Raw genomic sequence first — 16,378 nt, forward strand, 5'->3', positions numbered from 1 at the left:
AAGCTGTAGATGTGCGCAGTGATTTGAAGGCGGTGTTGTAAGTGGTTTTGTTTCTTTGTTTTGTTCTGCAAGGAAAGCCAAAATGAAGATCCCAAAAGGATTTAGTTACCAGGCTATGGGATTGATTATTTTTTGTGAATTGAAATACTTCATTGCAGTGGAGGGCATTCTTGCTTAGCTACCTGAGATTCTGTTACTTTGCATGCCTAAAACTCGTCTCATATTGGCAGAGGTGTATGACTGGGTGCTTGTCTGTCTTCTAATTCCATTTATGATCAATAAATCAGACTTTGTTTGCCTCTCTGGCATACTAACAATGTCCGTTCCTGCCAGGCATGATCTGAGTTCAAGTACCAACCATACTGTTTTTAAATCTGCTGTTTTCATTCAGAAAGTCAGATGAGCAAGGCCACTCTGTGCTTATGTCATGGTGAAAAGAGCACTTGTGGAGAATGGAGATGCTGCCCCTTTTTGTAAAGTGCCAGAACTTTTAGATGATACAGACTATACCCTATATTGCACTAGGGTATTCTTTGGTGTTTCCAGGCCACACTGAGCTGTAGTGGTGGTGGTAAAAACTGCTAAATACATGAGACCGGAGTCCTGTGTGAGAAAATGGCATTTTTCTGAATTCTGGTCCTGTTTGCCTGGACTGCTTGTACTGCACTTAGATAGAATTTTGTTTATAAGTGTGCATATGCAAAGACAGAGAAATAAATCTAATGACACAACAGATTAACCTAGTACTGTTGATCCAATTAAGCGGCATTTCTCATTGCTTTGCTTCACTTCCCTGTCTCTACCCAGAGTTGACCGGGGTAAATATATAGACAGTGACTCAACTTGTTAAACTCTGTCTTGCAGATTAACTTTCGATATGTGCTACTGTTTGGATATGCAACATACGATCATCCTCTTTACATAACAATAAGATTCTTTACTATGAATATATATGAAGCCAAATAGTATTTGACTTACTTTCCCTGGCTGGGTGGTACAGAAGTTGCATCACATATGGCTTCATCATGTATGACCATTTCAAGAGTCAGAATACTCTTTCTGTTCTGTGAGTAGTCTTCTTGTTGCTGTGCATGTGTTGTGAATCTCAGCTGCTGCGTCCTATTGTACCTTTTGATTTCTGTCTAAGGCTTTCGCTATCTTTGATGTTTCTGAGATTGAGCCTTGTGACAGCTTATCAAGAACACTGTACCATACACTGAACATATGTGTATATTCTGTGTCCAATGAAAACAGTTATTTACCAGTATGCCTGAGGGACATAATCTTCAATAAGGGGTGATTCTGTGTCAGATTCCTTGCTTTCTTCAAAAATGATACATCTATACACTTCTTTTTAATTGTTACTTAGCTTTAACTAAACTGCTTCTACTCAATTGCAGAACAAAATGACCTCTTCCTCCGTGTCCCAGACTAAAAGCTAAGTTACCCTGTAAAATGTAATTTCAGAATGTTAGATGTTTATAAATGTGTTTGTATAGCTGAAGACTAAGCAATGGTGATACTTCTGCTTTTCCAACTGTAGGTGCTACTGATGAAACTGGACTTCTGAAGTATCCTAATTTGCTCTTAAATCTCTTTATGGTTTTCTGTCTCTTCGACTAGAAAACAGGATGCTAATGTACTTAAAATACCATTAATTTGTTTTTCAGTTTTGCATATCTACATTCTACATGATAAACAGACTAGAAGAATACTTGTACATAGGTCCTATGTTCTCAAAAGCAATAACTTTATTATTCTGGAGTAGTTCATGGAAGTCACAGAATAGCACATTACTGTTTTCATCCATTGCAAAGCAGTAATCTGTAAGCTTATATCAGGTTTTTAGCAGTAACTGAATATTATAGCAATATTACTTAAGCCAGATTTATTTACTTGCAGGCCTATGTTTAAGTTGACCGGTTCACTTGAGCAGAACATGTCTTACTTCTGTGAACTGATGTATCTGGGCCTGAAAAAAAAAATAAAATTTGTTCCTGTGGTAGTAAAGCATTCCAACCTCTACCTAACTGTGGTGTAGTTACTTTTAACCTTTATTAGAAATGTGTTTGTTTTGTTTGGCCTGGCAAGAATAAAAATATACTCCTGTTATTGAGTCATAGCGCTCTTCTAAATTTAATACTGTTAAAAGATCTGATGTGGTAAGATATTTTTGTTGTTGTTAAGACCACATGTAACGTTCTACACCTCTGTATCCTTGAATACTACAGAAGACCAGGAAAGTTGGCAACTGGTTTTACTTTGTACCCCCTTGCCAGAAGAGAAGGACTTGGAGAGGGAGATGGGAAAAAGATCACCCCAGTTCTCATGTTTTAACCATCTCCTCTGACTGAGAAGTATTACAGCATAAAATTCACAGAGTAAGCCTTTTGAGATGTCCAACTGCAAGTCATTCAGTCATTTAATATTAAAGTGCTAAAAGATCTGAACATTAGTTTGTAGTTCACGTGTAGTTTCTCCTCCTTTATAAAAAGAAATCTCCGAATACAATGTCACCAGTGTTGATAGATGAGTGCTGGTTAAGTAGGTTCACTTCCTTGTAGCAGTTACTTTTGAACCAGACCCCACAACGTTGTCTGAAAGAGGTCTTATGCTGGTATTTTTAGACTGCTGTACTGTATGCAGCAACAAAGATTAAGACTTAGGAGACTCATATCTGTATATTGAGTTTCTTATACCATTATGATGTCCTTAACTAGTTGTATGGTAGACTTTTTTCACTACTTAATCAGATGACCTGGGTCAGTGAGGTGTTCTGATACACAAAATGGGGAGCTTTTCACCCTTTACACAGTGAATTCCATTGCTGAATTTCACAGGTTCATTGAAAGGTACAACACTGGCTTGAACTATCCCATTAACTTTTGCCTCTTTCAAAGAACAAAGGCTGAAACTGAAAAATATAGCCTTGATTTCATGGATGATGGTGGTGTCTTGTGCCGAGCAGTTGCAGAACATCCAACATCTGTTCCTAAGTGGAAGTGAACCTGATGTTGTGCTTCCTGTGCCTGTTTAATGGAATGTACGTGAGTTTGACATATCATGCAGGAGATTTTCATTCTAAACAGATTACTGAGTCTCCTACCATGTTAGAGGAGCTTTGCAATGGTATCTGTACATTGCTTAAGGCATATGATTTAAGATGTGTGTGTATATAAAAAGAATAAATTTTTATGTTCTTTGCTACCAAGTTGCAGTATGAGACCATATGTTAGTGTGTTCTCCTGCAGTTTTGATCGCTTAAGGATAGCGGTATTATACCAACAACTTGCTAAATGTAAAATGGTGAGCTCTTGCAAGTGACAGAAATTAATGCTCATGGTGTCTTTGTAGCTATTGGGAATGGGAAGAGCAAGTCATTAAACCCAGCTCTATGGCAGTGTGTGGGGCAAAAGTCTGATCTATCCCTGCAGCAGGAGAACACCGGTGGGAAGACTGGGATACCGATCTTCAGTCTCCTGATGGGACTGAAATATTTTCACTTTGTTGTTGTGTTCATTTATTAGAAACGCTCATCTGTTAGAACGTGGAATGAGATTACCATGAAAGTTCAGTACTGACCTAGCTCTAATTTTTTTATTTTTGATGGTAGAACTTACACTATGTCATTGAGTACTGAGTGTTTCCTCACACTTCACTTATTTTTAACTTCATAGCCATTCATCAGATGCTTCTTCCTCCGTTTCTTGACAATATTCAGAGTAGAGCTATCATGGGATAATATTTGACTTAACACAAATTGTTCTTCAATTCTGAGGGATGAGCCAGAGAAGATGTCATAAGTAATGATGCCTAAGTATTGTTGGCTTGGTGAAGACAAAGCAAGAGTTTCCAAATTTAGTCATAAATAGTCATTTGCTATAGTCATTGCATGCAATTGCTGTAACTGCTGCCAAGCTTTGTGCGCTAGGCAGTGAGGGGAGCCTAAGAATAGGGTTAGAGTCTGTCTCGCTAAGTATGTGACTTCACATTCTTCCCATTTCCCTGCCACGTCTGTTCTCGGCCTCTTCATAAAAACTATAAATGGGATCCCTGCAACACTGACTTATCAGTCACCAATATTCTTCAGTGCTGCTCTTTGATGGTGTGCAAGAGCTGTGTGTCCTAGCACTTGCTGTGTTTGTAAATGTGCAGTGGAGAGCCAAAGAGTTGGTTCAGGAGCTGTTGTTTCACACAGCAGGGAGTGATCTGTAGATTTTTTGATGTTACTACTAATAAATGCTTATGTCAGTTTCTACTTAGAACTTCGTGCTCTGCTTGCCCCATAGGCATTGCTTGAGAGTAGTCAACAGTCTTAGTTGTTGGAGTGTTACAGCTTGGCAGATAGTTTTGAACTGTTGAGGAACTCCATGTTCTTCTGTTGAGTTTAAAAATCTCCTTGGTGGTGTCCCCACAGCCATGTTGAGAAGACAGAAGTCTGGTAGCTGACTTATGAACCGGTCTTCTGTTCTAGTATATTTAGCTATAAAGTATGACAAAACACAACTTGTTTCAAACTGTGCTTGGTTTATATTCTTCTGGTATTATTCTGTCTAAGAATCAGATTACAGATTTTTTTTGAATCTACACTGTATTCTCTGTTTAACTTGCTGTACACTGTAAGCCAACGAAGTACAAGAAATTACTTCAAGTGCCATGAATCAATACTGTTTAACTGGCATCTTATTTAGAATAACAGGAGCTGTAACTGATACTTGCTTTTTTGTTTGGATGTTTTTGTTGTTTGTTTTACTGCACAATTGTGACATGACTGGTTTCCTGTTTGATTTACAGCACTTAAATATCAAGACACTGACAGATGATGTGGTAAGACAACTTAAGTTTTGCTCTGGCTATGTTAAGCTAATAACCTTATTGCTAATGCAATAGAAATAATCTTATTGATACAAGAAACTGTCTCAATTGTGAAGTTAATTTAGTTAATTGGCAAAGTTTCACTAAACTGTTAATTATCTGTAACTTAGTGTGAGTAGCAAAAATCTATGGATGGCTTTGAAGTATGCTTTAATGGCTAAATGAGATTGACACAGATAATTGTGCCTATTTACATGTGGTATAGTTGAGATATCTCTGATTGCATGTTTAATATTAAAGTTAGGCTGCATGGCTAGCTTAAAATAGCATGTTAAACTAACAGTTGCTTTAAAACACATTAATGGTTGTTTCAAACAATGTTAGGTGTATGCAGTGTCATGCTAACACTGTTTCTCAAACTTCATCTGTCTCTTGAACAGCAGATGAGGTTCTGTATCACAAAGCAGATTTTTTTTAATTTTTCTTGCTATTGAAGTTACCCATTGCATTGTGTGTACTATTTTGTAGGTACAAATAGTTTTCCTTCAAGTAGATTATTTTGCAAAGCCTTTGAATTTACCTACGAAGTAATGTTCTGGAGGCATCTGAAGATGAGCTGTTATGACTTCAGTGCTATACAGAGTTCTTGCTGAAGTACTTCTGTGCATAACCGAGAGCTTAAGTGTAAAAACTCTCAGTTAAAATAAAAAGTCTCTGTAAGTGTTAAACTCTCTGTTTTACGCTGGACAACGTGCAATGCACTTGTGCTGAGAAACACTGCTGTTTCCTAGCTTAGGAACCAGTGGTCTGGTTATTGTTTATTAGGTAGTGTTGAGCATATTGCCTCCACCTGTCATTCCTAGATTGACTTAAATCATGTGTTGCTCTTTCTTCAGCAGAGTTTCATGGGCTGGAAATGGTTATTAAGAAATTTGAGTCTGACAGGTTGATAATACAACTTTGATTCTATAAACTTATGCCTTATCTCAGGGAGCAGAAGTATTTTATAGTAATGAGAACTTAATTTTGGTAGTGCCATGTAAGGATTGTAGTCTGGATGCACAAGATCTTGTTGTTTGTTTGTTTTTGTGGTTCGGGTTTTTTTTGTTTGTTTGTTTTTTTTGTTAAATAAGGCTTGCTGCCTTATTGCACTTGTCCTTTCCTTAGCCTATCGGACTTGTCTAACTTGTAATGGTAATCACCGTAGGTGAGTAATTTTATTGTGTTTGTTGGAAGAAGGACTAAGAGCCTGATAGCTCTGTAGCAAGCAGTCTTCTCCCTGACTCCTTACATTTCTCAGACCATACTGAAGGCCCTTTTGCAGACTAAAGAAACATCACTTGCAAAGTAGTACCAAATTGTCTGTGTGTATATATATATATTTTGTTTTTTAAAGAGAAATGACAGCTGTTTAGCAAAAGGCATAAAAAAAAAAAACAAAACCTCAAATGTTGCAGTGGCATAGGCTTTTAAAGGTGGGTATTTTTTTCACTTGCAACTTCCTTCTTGAAACAAGGATTTGCTTTCCAACTGATACTTTTTGTGCCTCTGAGTTTCCTGTTGGTTTAGTCTTTCTGTGTCTGATTCTGGGAAACAGCTGATAATACTAAGTATCTGAGTCCTAGGCAACCTAAATGTGGCTCAGAGTGGACTGGTTTTGACATTTCATACCAAGCACAAAACCTGGCTATGGTATTTTCTCTAAATTCCTTTTGCGGCAAGGGGGAAAGCTGTAGTAAGAGAAGATTATGAATTTGAAGGTTTAAGATTACTTGGTTTCATTGTAATAATATGTTTCCTTTCTTCTCTTGGGCAGTCATTTGCATGTTAACTTGCTCTCTGCTGCATTATGCTGTGTTAAAAACTTGTATTTTATTACTCCCGGTCTGTTTCTTACAAATACAGTGTTGTGTAACCGTGACCAGGAACTTTTTTTTTTTTAAAATTTAGGTAAGTTAGCAACATTTTGAGGATTTAAAATACAGACTGCTTTTCAGTATTTGAATTGTATTGGATTATTCCTGAGATGCTGATGAATTGTCTACTTTTAGTGACAAATCCCCATTAAGTTCAGAAGCACCTTAATTTTTACACAATCACATGCTTTTTTAGCTTGTTTGTTTACAAACTATGAAGACGGGAATCTGGTTCTGATCCCACAGAGGAGTGGCAAGTAGGTAACTAAGAAATTATCTACCTGCAAGATCACTGTGGAAGCAAGTCTGTTTTCTGTCTCAAGTGCTCCACATTGCAACAAATGGTTTGTAAGGCTCATAAAGATTAAAAACCCTGCATATTAACAGAATATTATTAAAAAGATATCTTATGTAGACAAAAATGAAGGATTTACTAAAATTCCTTAGAACATAAAGCTATGTTGACTAATTTCATAGCAACTGCTGTGAAGATAAGAAAACCTGTATAATTCCTGGTATACAGAGAAACAAGATTTAGAGTGAAATATGTTCTACACATTCAAGATGTGACTGTGCGCAGGCCTAAACTCTGTAATTTTTAATTTTCTACCATTAGCTAAATGATTTGCTCTCAAGAAATGTAAAATCATGTCTGGGAGATTAAGCGTATTAAGAATAAGTCATCTAATAAAAGGGATTCTTCTGTGTATCTTGGCTTATGCAAGTCTTTCTCTTACTAAAAGCTCTACTGCTACCAGTGGAATTTCTCATATAGTAAGAAGTTAATCTTGTAGAGCAATTTGACTGTCAAAAAGAATATACTTTTTTAATCTTCTGGAGCTTCAAGGAAGAAAAAGATGTTAAGAGGTCTTTGACTCAGAATCCTTGGAAGTAACTTCTTTGATCTTATGTGAAGTATTGTTGCTGGTAAGGGCAAATAGTACTTTGCTTTTACTTCCAAAGATACTGAAATAAATTGCAACCTGTAGTCTCCTGTGTGTTCCCCATCCACTAAGAATAATAATTATTTTGAATAAAGACATAAGATTCATTCAATTTTATATTCTCCTTCCTTCCTATGTTGTTAATGTTCTACTAGTTCTTTATCATGTTTCAGCATCAGGGTGTTACAGTAGACTTTCATGACTGAGCTGTTGGCTTCTGTGACTAAAATGACTGGCAAAATATCTGGGGTATTGAGCTCTGCTGTAGTAGTTGAGCAGATTTTCCAGACCTGAGATTGTGTTTACTAAGTATATAAATAGCAGGCAGTCAAAAACATGTGAACTTGAAAATGACAGGTGGCAGTACTTTTTGCAGAGTGAGGAGTACACCTAGAGAAAGAGCAAAGCTATAAGCAATACTCTAGTCTTTATGCCTTTAGCCAGGAAATGAAGATTTTGGTACCTGTATATTTCATATCAGAAGTCTCCTAATAAATTGTGCTTAGTGATCATCATCAGTGTCTTGATGGTCCATATGTGAGTGTGTGTGTTTCTTTATGAGAATGAGAGTGGGGAGGGGAAGAAAGAAGATGGTTCCCTATTTCTAGTAATGCAGTTTAGGCTAAACCAAAACGATTATGTAATCCTGTCTCTTCATAAGGAGGTATCAGAAGTCATGATACCTCATTTGTGGCAAACAACACATTTTATCTAGTCGGGATTTTTCTCTGATACTGGGTTGGCTAATTTTTTAGAAGAAAGGCCTTCCTGTAGTGCAGTGACATTCTCTGGTAATACATACTCCATAAACTTGTCTTGGGTTTTGCTGTTCGTGCAGTGAAGAAAACAAAGATCCAAGCCAGTCACTACTGTGTAGCATTTTGATCTGGAGCCTTCCAGTTAATTTTCTTTAGGAATGTTCCAGAGCTTTGCACAGGGATTTGGGATGGTAACAGAGGGTAATATTTTACCATTTCTGTGTTAATGAAATTGGTGTATATCAATGTGCTTTGTACAGCTGGAGAAAGAGAATATGAAGAGATACAGTAGTGGTTCTTATTCTTGTTTCAAGGGCATCAGTTCTGTCGGCCTCAACCTTAATGTGAGAGGATTTTGCATGACTTATGTGCTTTATGTGTTCCGGGCATCACTGTTCTTTATGCTAAACCAAAGTAGAGGAATCAGAGTTAGTGCCAGAAATGTGGAATCTACGTGGTATGGTGCAGCTCTTGAGTCGGTATGTTAGCTTGCATCCAGACTGATGTACTTCATGTTTAATCTGGTAAACTCCATCTCCAAGAATAAAAAAAGAAAGGAAAAGCCAAGGAATCAAAGGCTGTGGTGGACAAAGAACCTTCAGTCCTTTGTTTCTTCTTCAGTATATCAGGAAGTGCATCTTCCATGGCAAAGCCGCTGTACTGTGCTACTGCTTACCTTGAAAAAGGATAGCTTTTTTTGTGACTTCTGCCAAGATATTTTTCATGACATCAGATAATGTTTCAGCTGTAAACTCCTTTTTGCTGTTGGTTATGACAGACCCACTTTCATAGCTTTCATATCCTGCATAAACATAACTAATTCTTCCATCTGCTACCTGCTAATTTGGTACAGCTGCTATTTTTTCCAAATGCTAGGATCCCACCACTGCACTAAATACAGTCTAAACTGTATTTATAAAGATATGTAGCTCATGTTCGTAGTGTTTGTGTACTTAACAAAATTTAGGTTGCTTAGCCAGTGATGAGGTATTTGATTATGTCCAGCACTTTAAGTATGGTTAGCATCCCTTTTGAGCTAAAATCCTCCTGGCTAGATATGTGGACAGTGTGCATGGTAACTTAACTTTGGAGACCTACAAGATGTTGAATGCAAGCTTTTGCTCCAAATATGGGCAGTAGAAAACACACTTTATATGCAAAGTCAAAAAAAAATTTTTAGTCTCATTTTAAGAATCTAATCTGTATACAATAAACAGCTCTTATTAGTCAAGCTGCATTGATACCAACATTCATAGTCCAAATTATCTCAGTAAAAGTCTCATTAAACACTGTTGGAAGTTGTTCTACGAAATCCTGCTAGTATTTAGTCTTTTTTTTCCTGGTGCTGTACTTACTGTTCCATTGCCTGTTTGAGTCTGAAGGCTTCAGTTTGGATATGGAGAAGAAAGGTAAGACCCAAATGATGTAATGTTCATCCTCAATGTAGGTAACCTCTGCTGCTAAATCATTTCCCTACGCACTTCTCTGTGACTGTAATTAAGACCAGCCATGCTAGTTGATTCAGCTTCATTTGTTTATTCCCAGAACATTCACAGGTGTTAGTAGCATTCTTCAGAAAGTAACTGTTTTCTCCTGTTTGGATTATTCTAGGAGTTATCATCTGCAAATGGTTAATCACCTTCAACCTAAAGTGTTCAGTTAACTGGAAACTGAGTGTAAGCACCACAGTTTTGAGAGTTACAACAATAGGTTGAAGTAAAATATGACTGAGAATCTATTGTGGTATTTGGTTTTTACATTTAGTTCAAATTCAACAATATAAAGCAATTAAAACTGCTTTGAAGTAGAGCATCTGTGTTTATAAGAATAGTACTGAATTTATTGGCTGACGAGGCATCCTGCATATGTCAGTTCTGTGTTAAACATGACCTCCAGTTGTTAATAACCTCAAAGATGGATAGTCCTATGAGAATTCCCTTAGCAAATCTTGTTCCTTCAGTAGTAGCTGATGCTGTCAGGTTTTTCCATGTATGTTGCATTCTCATCTGACTGTCTGTCCTCTGTTACTGAGAAAAGCATTGAATGAAGGTTGGAGTGAAACACTGACAGAACTAGGGAATTCTTTCAGTGATGGTGAATGTGTTTACACATGCACAAGTTGGATTTTGAGGAATTTCTTAATATAGCAGTAGATGATCTGATGTGTTAATTAAGGGAGGCAGGATGGAAGGGAAGTAATGCCTTTCATTACTACATGTATAGCAGCTCTGTTAGGAGGTGATGTCTTGATAAGCTGTTGAGCCAGCAATTAGTCTAGCGATAACTAATCCATTGATTCCTGCATTATCAACTGTGTAAGTTCGATACACACTATTGTCTTACAGAGAATGGTATAAGAAGTCTTCACTAAGATCAAAATGAGAGCACAAAGAGCTGTACTTCCTAGGGACCTGATCAGAAAGTGTGATGAGCCAGAAGGTTTGTATTGTGGCTCTCTTTGTAACTTTGATTTTCAGGTCGATAGTGTGTGCATAAAATTACTTTCTTATTTTATAGGCTCTTAGTGGAACAATAGAGAGACGATGAAATAAGAACCAAATAAAACTTTGCCATTCATCCTGTGATGGTTGCTTCATTTTGGCTCTTACAGCTATTATTCTTACTATCAGTGATTCAAATTCTGATAGCCAATTTGCAGTCAGTCCGAAATCAACTCTGAGGGGGTGAATGCTGCTTATCTAGACTTGTCATTTTATCTCTTTTCTTAGTACTATGTATCATGGCTTTCTATTTATTTTGTTATATACTGTTAATAGTTTTAAACAATGAAGGAGATCATTGTATAAGGCTTGATAGCAGGTTCGTGGGCTTTAAGCCCATTTGGACTCGATGGTCTTAAGGGTCTTTTCCAACCTAAATGACTCTGTGAATGATTCTAATATTTTAAGGATAATAATTGTTCCTATGCTAAGAATACCTGATCTTACTGGCAAGATGACTATGAATGCATGAGCCCTGTTGAGTGAAATAAATTCCTCCTTCTATGAGGGAAGGAAAACGTAAGGGAGGAAAATGAATCCTGTCACCCAGCAGAGGCGAGGCTGCTGTAGCTCCATGCCCTGCAGGTCCAACCAGCAGCGAGGCTGAGTGTATTCTCAGTAGACACCTGCACAAACATGTGCATGCAACATGTATGTATATGCATGGCAGGCCACACAGATCAACACAAACAGCATGGTGGGTGTCATCCTGTTACCCTCTTTGGCTGTTGAGGATGAAGATCCATTGGTGGGAAATATACGGTATGACTCCTTCAGGTAGGTGGGCTCACACACTCCCTACCTCTTTGCTGGCCCCCAGATCCCAGACTTCCCTGTAGCTGGCACCTGGGTGACAGAAGACCCTGAGGCTGCAGGCTCACTCCAGTTGCCAATAAAGACCTCCTCACTCAGACACACACACGTGTGTGTGTGCATACGCACACAGAGCTCTTTGGCAGCTGGTGGGGCTCCCCTGGTCCCTCTGGTAGGCAACTCTCCTTGTGACCTTGTATTTAGAAACACAGATGTGTACACACAGACAAAAATCTCCATTGGCTGGCCAGGATTCCCCTCACACAAAATAGTGTCTCACCCAGGAAAATAGATGGAAATAGAATCTAGTAAGGTAGGACAGACTGTGCTGTTGGGTACCGGGCATCGCCAGACAAGTGTACCAACTAGTAAATGGTTTATACACAACTAACCCTATTTATTCCCTTATCCTATCATTTCCCATGCTTGTTCCTCTCCAAATCACTGAGGCTGATTCTTTTCCATGCCTTTGGTTCTTCCTTTAAACATCACAAAATAAGTCTTGCACAATCCCAAAATGTTTTTCCTCTTTATCCCCTAAAGTGTCTTATACCCCTAAGCAGTAGCACCCTTCAGTCTGAAAGGTGCTCTGGAGAGCTGGTCATGTTGACTTATGGGGCTGGTGTCAGACCTGGACCATATGGCAGAGGCTTTGCTGGGATAGCCTTGGGAGGAGCCTGGACAGCATGTCCCTTCCTCTGAATCAGTAATTTGGATTCCTCCCACCTGCTATTGTGCCTCTTTTCATCTGGGCCTGTGGAGATAAGCCTTTAATGGTTCCTGTGATGAGTTTGGGAAGAGACAGGTGAATGTAGTATTTGGATTCCACCACCTACCGCTGTCTTTCTGTGCTCTTCTGTTTGTGTGCGGATGGGCTTTTTAGGACATAGCCTTAAGAGACAGTCCTTTCCTTTAGTCTTGATCCCACTGCATGCATCTCCTTTCCTCTTGTCTTTCATAGGGATAATGGGTGTTGAAGAAAACTTTGGATATGCCCTACCTGTGTCAGTTGCTTTCTTTCAAGTAACTTCTTCAATGTGGCAGTGTTTAAAAATATTCATTAGAAATTAAATCCCTATGGGATTTGAATATTGCTCTGATGACACCACCTTTGAAATAAGTGATCATATGTTCTTGTACTACTAGTAATAAAAAAACGTAGCTCAGATCTTTTTGGCACTGCTTGCGTTACTTTTTTTATATTTAAAGGCATGTGAAAAGACTTCATCATTCACTCATATCTTGTCTGCTAAGTGATTTTTGAGACAACTTTTCCCTGTGCAAATGCTGTCAGCACTGTTGCTGTGTACATATGGTAACTTGCTTTGCACCTCACGTGCTGCTAGAGCTTGTCAGTAGGGTTTGGCTGGTGTACTTCTGAAGCTGTGGTTTCACAGAGCTTTGTGATGGAGCAGGGTAGGGGAAGAAACACTACCGTAAGACAGTTTTAAACTCTGTTACAGTGCAAGGGGGCCATAATAATAGAGTTTCTACCACGGCTCCCTGAGAATCTTCAGGCTGGTAAATGTAAAATGCTACTGAAAAGCAGTCTCATGGTAACTCATGTCACATGTTGACTATGGTTTAGTTTTCACTGTGTTTCAGTTCTGACGTTAAGAGTTTCAGTTGCCTTGCCATTTTTATCTCGTGGAGAATGCAAACTGGTGGAATAAAGTACATGGCTTTATAGGTGTTCCAGTCTCTGGCGGTAGGAGGCAGAAAGATGTAAAAGCTAAAATATATACAAAGAACTCATTGCTTTAAGTTAAGTTTATGAGAAAAGACTCCTTGTGCCTTTCATACTGGAGTATGTAGTCTTAGGAATGAGAACTGTGCAAATTGTATCTTTAATAGCTTCTCTGCTGTCCTAGTTAAATTTTGTTTATTTTTCCCCCCTCTTCCTCTTCTCTCCCACCTTGAAAAAAACCAAAGCCAACCAGACCAAAACTCCTGCCTTTTGATCAAAAAAGACTTAGGACTGTCTCTGTTCATTTTTGCTAACAAAATAATGGTGTAACTGTTATTTCTAGAATTATGCTTGTCTATGGATAGGAAACTCTTCCTACCTTCAATGTTTTTTCCTTTCCAGAGTTAACTTTGAACTTAAGACTGCTATGCAGCTTATATTGTAGTTACATAGGCAGTTAATTTTTTTTTTATAATTTAGAAGAGAATAGTTTTTAATGATTATTTCTGCAGTATTCTTGTACTCCATATTTAATTATTTTACTATTGTTTCTTTTTAGATTATGTGTCTGAAATACAGTTTTCTCATCTTCGATAACACTGTGCTTGTTGTTTGAATTAATGAGCTGGTTAGAGATTTCCTGTTGTGTTTTTCTATAGCATGTTAAAAAATTTCTAGCTTTCTCCTTTGAGTGCCCAGAAGTATTTAATTGCAGCCTTATTTTCTTCTCACTCCTTATTGCCTATGAACTCTGGATAATCTACTCTGAGTTCCATCAGTGCATCAAAACAGATATTAGTTTGGAGAATTTAGAAAAGACTTTACTGTGGAAATACTTTTTTTTAAGACCATATGAAACACTGTTTATTCTTTGGTTAATTTTAATGTTGGCCCTACTAAGACCTGAAGGGAAAAGTTTCTCCCTTTCAGAAAATTGTTGTTCTAAAGCACTGTTCCTGAATGGGTCTATATGTATTTATTGGTAAAATAAATAAAAAAAAGGCAGACATCTTTAGAAAAGATAGAAGGTCAAACCTGCTTTAAACAGTAGTGACACTTTGTATCAAAGCTAACTTTAGATATTCCCCATTGGCTAGCCTGATTTAAAATGTTTTTCATGTAACATGGAAGATTATTGAACTATATTTTTGCCGTTTCCTCCACTATGCACTTAGATCGCCAGCAGCATCAGTAGTAGATTTCATTACAACCAAGCAATGAAATTTCTATTCTTTCTGTATAGTGCTTTCTGTGGACCATGAAATTATTCACCTGTATGGAATATTGAGAGGTTTTAACTTTTTTGAAGCACTGTCAATGTATAATTCAAAAGAGAATTATATGCAGAATACCCACGCTGTACTGCTGTGCAGGTCTTCTTGTGAATTTCCTTTTTTTAATGCATGGAAATCTTATTTTGAGACTGCATTGTTTTAAATTATTTAAATGAATTTGTTTGACACATGTTTAAATGTGCCTATAATCCTAATGTCTCACTTTGTCTTACATGTTCTGCCTGATCAAATATGTTCCAAGATTGTGCTTCCCTTCTCTAGGATAAGTGGTATAGCATTTGGTGAATACGGGGAATGTGAATATTATGGCCTAATCTGTAATGTTGCAAAACATCTACCATACTGTCTAACATTCAGGAGGAGCTTAAAAACACATTATAAACAAAAAATGTGATCAAGTGAAAGGAAACGAAATATCCCTTTTCAAGGATGAACGGGCTGTCATCCCTGAATTGGTGCTGCCTGTTCCTAATGGAGCAGGAGTAGCTCCAGGATGGCATGGGGTGTTTCGTGGCAGAGACTAGGGTGGCTCTGCCTGGCCAGAACTGCTATTGCTGCTGCTGTGTGAAGCCGGGGAAGGAAGAGGGGATGCTTGGGGAACACAGACTGTAAGGAGGGGGCTGAGATTTTTCAGGAGAGATGGGATAAGGAGTGTAGGGCACACCTCTCTTAAACCTGATTTAGTCAATTCTCTGCTAACTTAACCGTGGGCTGAAATCTGTTATTTCAGCCAAAGTGTCTTCCCTCTATCCCTGCTTCAAGTCTGTTTGTGAAAAATCTTCAAATATAATGTTTTTTTCCTTAGGTTACACACTTGATAATGAACAGTAGGGCATGGGGAAGCTACTGACTAACTCATTCTTTGGAGCAGGTGTGCTGCCTTTCATCAGTGCTCTGTGAAAGCCATTGTTTGAGAAGAAAAATCTCATATAATATGATTTTTTTAAAGATTCTAGTCTAGTCATTGCAGTTTACAATCTGGCTTCATCCCTCCCATGCTTACCGTAGACTTCTCATTTTAAAGGCAGGAAAGGAAATTGTCATCTGGTCAAGATGTAAGATGGTTTTTGGCACTGTTGACTCTTGTACTACACTTCCAAAGATGTTACCCTCCATTTTGCTTTTGTTGCATTCTCTTTCTTCCTGAGTCTTGCCTATGTAATTATTCCTGTAGAGTGTGCTTTCCTCATTGTCTGCTGGTTTGATGTGACACTAAAGGGCCCTATCGTCCATGCTGAGCTCTTTTATGTTTCTGTTATATATGCTATATAAATTTTCTGCTTTTTGTTCATCTATAACCATCTGTATGTAAGGGGCTTACAATCTATTTCTGTGTTCCAAAACCTGTTCCTTTTCAATTTTTAACAGCAAGAATTAAAGTCTTTTCGTGTTTCCACTAAACCTTTCTTCATGGATGTCTAATAGTCAATTCTTGCTCTAACTGGAGTGGAACACTGGTACTCAATTTTTGCTACTAATTTTCTTTGCTCTCTCTGATCTCAATTCCACAGATGCTATAATAACTTTACTTGTAATTTAGCTTGGTAACTTTGATGTACTTATTAAGTGATATCTCAAGATACTTATCTTCAAGATATATTGAAGCCTCGGAATATTTTTGGATAGCATTTTAAAGATGTAAGTCTATT

This window comes from Cariama cristata, unplaced genomic scaffold, assembly GCF_000690535.1.
Source record: "Cariama cristata isolate BGI_N322 unplaced genomic scaffold, ASM69053v1 Scaffold41533, whole genome shotgun sequence".
NCBI lineage: Eukaryota > Metazoa > Chordata > Aves > Cariamiformes > Cariamidae > Cariama > Cariama cristata.